General features: G+C 33.2%; 1 pseudogene; it reads left to right on the top strand.

Annotated features, from left to right (window-relative positions):
- Positions 1-2598: 2598 nt before the first annotated feature.
- On the top strand, positions 2599-3639 carry LOC133334925 (ubiquitin-like domain-containing CTD phosphatase 1; annotated as a pseudogene).
- Positions 3640-6789: the final 3150 nt, after the last annotated feature.

The following is a 6789-nucleotide window of genomic DNA, read 5'->3' as shown; positions in this document are numbered from 1 at the left end:
TTTTTGTAGCAGCATGTGAAACGCGATTTTAATAGAAAAATGAAATACACTTCTAGTACAAAACAAGTTGCATGTCAGGTGTAATTTTTTTTTTATTTTTGTTACTAAGGCAACGGGTGGATTTGACAAATCGCCCAAAAATTCACATTAAGGTGGTGTGGTAACACTTAATTCAAAAATAAGTTCCGTTACCAATTCATTAAACTTCCTCTTGTGGCAATAGTGATTCTCTCCAACTGATGTTTTATGTGGCAATACTATATTGTCATATTGAAGAATTGTTAATGTGGCAACACCTCATTTTCTCCAAAGTAGACAGATTCGCAATTACGTTGGCAATACTATATTTATACACTACTATTCAATAACAGATGTCGCTACGAACGGCAAATCTAACAATCGCTCTGTTCCAGAACTTGCAAGAATATTCTACTAGTCGAAATTATTTTCGATTATCCCTTTATAATGGTATGTTCTCGTACTGCAAGAATCCTCTACTTTTTACAACGATGACGAATTTTCATTTATGGTATGGAATATAATAAAATTGAGTAGATTATTGCAATACGGGAACAGACTCCAGTATTTATGTATGAGAACCCACATAATAAAACATATAGGTATAGAAGGGTATTTTTATGGGAGATGTAATGATTTTCGCATAAAGGCGTTTGAATGCGTTTTCCGAAGCATTTAATTGAAAATTATCGCTTCGCTTTTAACGCACTAAAATTACAATAAATAAATAAAATATTTGTTTTTCGTATTTACAGGTGACGTGATCAAAAAATATGTGCGGACATGGACATATCGTTTAAGAATGGACGAAATTATTACTTTGAGGAGATATAAGCCGAATGATTTTTGATAGGTTGCGAGAATAAGGATTATGCGGAAGGTGACAATAATAAGCTGTAGCGGCGCTTTGAATGTATTTTTAATAGATAGAATTCTATCTGTCTCACAAAAGTTCTTCCCACGTGGATTCCCAGTCATAACACTCTAATCGATAAAACTGGCGATTTTAGTCTCTTTGTAAAAGGCAACCTTAAAGAAATACTTACCAATGGAATGCTATGGAACAGCTACCCGTACGAGCCTAAATTGACGGTAAGTGTCAAAATTTATAGCGGTATTTATTATCTGTGTGAAATCACACAAGTCTTTTATAACTTTAATATAGCTTCACGAATGGAAAAAGGGATTTACTACTTTTATAAATCCGTACATTAAAAAGACTCCGAATAATAATAATATGTAGGTTACCAACAAACGACACGTGGCATCTACAATTGTTGTGCCGAAGTACACATTTTTAATCGTTGCAAATATAAGCTCTTATTAGCCATAAGTCGTGGATTTAAATATATAGCTATGTCTGTGGACGTATACTTTGTCTTTATTTCTCTTCAGGATATAACATAGGCCGCAAAATTTTCCAATTGTCACACGTTGAGAATGACAAGATTTTCTAACAATAACTACTCCATTTTTCGAGGCTCAAATGTGACTGATTTGCTTGTTATAGAAGCCGCCGAGGCGCAAATGTGTTTCATTCGTCAAGATAATGTTTTATGCAATTCGATATCATTTTTTATGTATTTCAAGAAGCCTATTAGAAAATACACGACGTTGTGTAACAGGGCATATACATTAGAACTTTTTAACCTCATCATGCTCTCTTTTAATCATGGAAAAATTATAAAAAAATTATAATTTGATTCGATAACAGGCTCAAACTCCCCAAAATATCGAATAATATGGAAAAATTTGGAGGCTATTCTCAAAGGTGAACCGATGTCGATCATTTTTTGTAGGGAGATTTACTACTCAATGGTAACTCAATGTACCAAATTACAATCAATTTGGACCGATTTCGATCATTTTTGGTATGCACATTTGCTATCCAATGGGAATGCAATATATTAAACTATAGCCATGATTTCTCGAATAATAAGTTGGTTTTATTCAACTATATCAGTATTGACAGTTCAGGAAGAAGACTGCCAAATAACATCAGTTCGTATTGATCAACAAATTGTAATAGTAGTAAAAGAATCCCCATTTAAAAATTCAACGGAGTTGGTGAGAGGATTATCGTTGAATAACGCATCAAAAACAAAACCTGGACAAGTTTTGGTAGCAGGTCTACATGCCTGAATACCATCAAGTAGAGTTGGGCAATCTAGTTCACGGAGCGGATCGATCTTTCTCGTTCCTTTTTTAGAAAGGAACTAGTTCCTTAATATAGTTCCTTTGCTCCATATAGTTCCTTTTCTCCATATAGTTCCTTCGCTCCATATAGTTCCGACTCCGAGATAGTTCATTAGAATATCTCTTTCTCGTTCTTTTTATTTTCTTCGTTCACAAAGTTCCAATAGTTCCATACTGAACAAAGAATGAAAAACAAACACAGAAATTTGGTTCTTATGTCAATAGTCAAAACTGGAAGAAAAAATAAATAAATTTAATTTCTTTTTTGCTCCGATTTATTCTAAAAGCGATAAACGACGCTTTTGTCATTGACATAGTTTTTGCGAAACGAATGTTTGGTTGTGGTTTTGTTTGGCAAAAATAGTTCGGTAAGCGGCGTTGAATATGACGGAAATCCAGGAAATAACAATTGTGGTTAAGTGGAGTGCCAAAGAGTATCCCATAATCAATTTAACCGATCAGAATACACTAGCTGTGCTACGTCATGAAATACTTAAAAGAACAATGGTGCGTCAAAATCGCTAAAAATTGCTTTATTTGGTATATTAAGGTAAGGTGATTGCTTGTAATAAGGAAAATTGGTTATTAATCATTTTTATTGCAGGAAAACCAGCCTAAAATTGGGAAATTTAGAACTAAAACCAAATTTCAAATTAATGATGGTGAGCTCCACGGAAGCTGGTATTGAAGATGCCTGTCAAAAGCCCGATGATATCGGTGAGGTCATTGACGATTTGGAATATGATAACGAAAAAGAAACCCTGGAGAATACCGCAATTTATTTGTCGAAATACAAAATCGCGTTAAGGACTATACAATAAACAAACTTAATCCTCCACGTCCTGGAAAGCATTTATTAGTTTTGGATATAGACTATACCCTATTTGATCATCGTTCTTCTGCCGAATCGGGTTCGGAATTAATGCGACCATATTTACATAAATTTCTAACATGTGCCTATGAACACTATGATATTGCTACTTGGTCGGCCACTGGAATGCGTTGGATTGAAAAGAAAATGAAACTGCTGGGTGTTTTCAACCATCCAGCCTATAAGATAATGTTCTATTTAGATTCACATGCTATGTTCTCGGTGCATACACCAGATCGTGGTGTAATGTATGTATGTAATATCCTCAGTATTCCGCTGCCAATACCATTATGTTTGATAATATACGTCGTAATTTTCTGATGAATCCACGTTCTGGTTTAGGTATCCCGCCATTTCGTCAGGCTCATTTGAATCGTAGAACCGATTTGGAACTACTTAAACTTTCAAAGTATTTAACCGAACGAATTTTAATAAATAAATTAAATCATCGTAAATGGAAGCATTATGATCCACGTAAATAGTATAGAAAATTTGCGTATTTAATTTATAAATATACATTTTATTTTAATATATAAGTGCTCTTAAAGAATAAATCTTGAAAAAAGAGAAAGAGGGGATTTTTGGCTAATTGTCTATTCTGTAACTTTCAACAACAGTCGATATTGTTTAAAATTCTTTTTTTAAAATAAAAAATATATAAATTTGTTTTTTGTTCTCACTACATTAAAAATTATATTTTCGTTTGAATATAATTTTTTCCAATATACCATACTTTGAATCCATTTAAAATTAAAAATTCTGTTTTTGTTATATGTAAATTAAAAATTTTATTTCACGGTTTTATCTCTATTCTTAAAAGTAAATTAAAAAAGTAAATTGTATGTTTATAAAAAAATGAGGTACATACTTTTATGTCTTAGACTTATTGTGTTTAACACACTAGATATATTTTCTAAAAAATAAATTCTATATATACTATATACATATTTTACATATTATTGTGGAGGAAGACGAGTTTGTTAACCTTTGACGACTTTAATAATGTTCGTCTGTCGTTTATTATTTGCCCAGTGGCTGAAAAAATCCGTTCGCATGGAACGGACGTTGCTGAAATACACAGTCGTCGCAGAGCAAGTACATAAACCCGGGGGTATATATTTTTCCTTTCATTCCACCATTGTAATGGATTCATTTTTCGACAGATGTATTCTTCATTGAGATATTTGTCAAATTCTCTAATTGCGGCTGCAGTATTATTCTCTGGCCTTGCTGTTCTGTTTAAATCATCGTCAAAAAACTTCCAATAATCCGGCTCACAATCATTTTCCTTATTACTTTCTTGCACTGCTGGGCTAATATTTTCAGTGTTCGACAATTTCACGCTGCATATTTTGTCCCTCAGATTTCTAACAGCGACTTCATACGACGAATTAGTTTTAAAGGCCTTTCTTTTAAATCGAGGGTCCAAAATTGCACTTTCAGCATAAAGAAAATTTTTTTCATAGTCTCCAAACCTCGATTTCAAATCCTGTTGTAGAGATGAAAGCATTTTCTTTATACTTTCATTATTGGACGACATATTTGCAATTGTATATTCAAGTATATTTGAAAGGACTAAAACTTTTGAGCATGTTACAGACTTTTCTGCCGAAATCTCTATAGTCATTTGGTAAAATGGCTTCAATATCGGGATAATTTCTTTAATTATGTCCCACTCTTCAAATGGTATGGATAAATCAGGCCGAGTTAAAGATAAGGTTGATATGACGGCTTCTTTAACATTATGTATCCGTTCCAACATGTCATAAGTTGAATTCCACCTTGTCTCGACGTCCTGCTTCAGCTTTAGTATTGGAAGATCCATTGCCTTTTGCGCATCCGACAATTTTTTTAAGGCATTGGGGCTTTTGTGGAAATATGTAACGACATTGCGCACTCTTATCAATATATCTAGTATATTTGATAATGCATTTTTTACAACTAGATTTAAGGAGTGTGCAAAACATCCGACCCAACGCCAATTCAAAATTCTTACAGCGGCAGACACATTCGCTGCATTATCAGTTACAACGGCTGATATTTTATTATATATTCCAAATTCATTTGTGACCTCCTTTATAGCAGTTGAAATATTTTCAGCGGTGTGTCTTTCGGAAAATTCTACGCACGATAGTAAATTTGATTTCAGTTCGTCTTTATCAATATAATGCGCAGAAATTGCTAAATAAGAACAATTCGTTCTAGAAGTCCAGCCGTCTGTAGTTAGGCATACAGCTAATGAGGACTGGATTTGACTTCTAACCACTTCCAAAATTTCAGAGTATGTGCTATCGAGCAGGTTATTGGACAATGTTTTTCTCGATGGCAAGGTGTAGTTCGGACATTGTGAAACCAAACTTATAAGTTGTCTGAACTCTGGCTCCTCAACAATTCTGAATGCGTGATGTCCTTTAGCAATCATTTTCAGCACTTGGCGGTCAATTTTTTCAACTTTGCGTATTGGTGGAGGCCGTTGAACATATTGGGTTATGTGCTGTTGCGGATTCCGTACTTGTGCGGCGGCACTAGTTGACGGTTGATCTGAAAGGATTTCTACATCATTTATTTCGATATGCAGAGCTTCGTCCGGTTTTTGCCTTTCCATTATAGTGGGTATAAACGGATGCTTCCTGCTAATATGTCGGCTCAAATTTCCAAGTGACCCTGACGCAATGCTAATTGATGTTTTGCAATATTTGCATTTAGCTCTCATTGGGCCATCTTCATCATAGTGAAGCCAAACTGAACTCGTCTTTGATTTTTTTGACATGATTTTAATAAAAACTTCCTGAAATTATTTATAAAAAATTAAATTTCTAATCAGACTTGTGAAGAAACAATAAAAATGAATTATGTCGTTATTTTCCATCTTAATGACGAAGACGTTACACTTCGTCACCAATTCGTTATTTTTGTTAAACGGCGTTAATGAAATAATACTCAAAAATTCACTTTTTAATCCATGTTTTGTATAATAACCTGTGGTATCAATATTAAATATTAGTTTTTTATATAAAAGTTTTTCTTTTTAACTGAGTTAAAATTGTGGACGCTGAACTTCTTATGTACTTCTTATTCGTTTTTAAATTTGCAAACAAGTAAATAAAATAACGAGTTAACAGCGTTGGTATTTTTTTGTACAGTGGCATCTATTTTACTATTAGACAAAATGAAAACGTTGAAAAGGACGTAAGGCATTTAAACGTCAAATTCAATCGTATCAGTATTCAGAAAAATAAATAAAACATAAAAATAAATAAAATATATTCAGAAAAATAAATAAAACATATTTTGTTTACGATTTATTGAGTATATTTTTATACATTATTTTATCAATTATTCTTTTATTAATTATTCAGCCATGCATTCAACGGCATTTTATTTATCTACGTCATTAATCTGTAACGTCCAATAAATTGACGAGCGTGCCATTTTGTTCACATCATAGTATGGCAGCGTACCTTTCTTAAACAATGTGGCAGCATCTGAAAAATGAAAGAGACAAAAACGAAGAGTATGTGAATGAAGGAACGAGATCAAAAAAACGAACGAGATCAAAAAAGGAACGAGATCAAAAAAAGGAACGAGATCAAAAAAGGAACGAGATCAAAAAAAGGAACGAGATCCAAAAAGGAACTACATTGATTAAAGAGCTGGAACTAGTTCCAATCGTTCCTTTCTCGGAATAGTTCCAATGAACTAGT

Source organism: Musca vetustissima, unplaced genomic scaffold (genome assembly GCF_032173495.1).
Source record: "Musca vetustissima isolate MV318-11 ecotype Yass unplaced genomic scaffold, APGP_CSIRO_Mvet_v1 utg20582, whole genome shotgun sequence".
In the NCBI taxonomy this organism is placed as follows: Eukaryota; Metazoa; Arthropoda; class Insecta; order Diptera; family Muscidae; genus Musca; species Musca vetustissima.
This window is presented reverse-complemented; position numbering and strand designations above follow the sequence as displayed.